The sequence below is a fragment of the Colobus angolensis genome, unplaced genomic scaffold (genome assembly GCF_000951035.1).
Source record: "Colobus angolensis palliatus isolate OR3802 unplaced genomic scaffold, Cang.pa_1.0 Scaffold606, whole genome shotgun sequence".
NCBI lineage: Eukaryota > Metazoa > Chordata > Mammalia > Primates > Cercopithecidae > Colobus > Colobus angolensis.
In genome coordinates this window covers 208,247-208,641 of record NW_012119666.1, presented here as the reverse complement: position 1 = coordinate 208,641, position 395 = coordinate 208,247, and positions in this window count along the sequence as shown.

Below are 395 nucleotides of genomic sequence, written 5' to 3'. Positions count from 1 at the left end.
CCATTGCTGAGGCTTAAGTAGGTAAACAAAGCCGCTGGGAAGCTCAAACTTGGTGGAGCTCACAGAAGCTCAAGGCAACCTGCCTGTCTCTGTAGACTCCACCTCTGGGGACAGGGCACAGCTAAATAACAACAACAAAAAAAGCAAGAGCAACCTGAACAGATGCAAACGACTCTGTCTGACAGCTTTGAAGAGAGCAGTGGATCTCCCAACACGGAGTTTGAGATCTGAGAAGGGACAGACTGCCTGCTCAAGTGGGTCCCTGATCACTGAGTAGCCTAACTGGGAGACATAACCCAATAGGGGCAGTCTGACACCCCACACCTCACAGGGTGGAGTACAGCCCTGAGAGGAAGCTTCCAAAGTAAGAATCAGACAGGTACACTCGCTGTTCA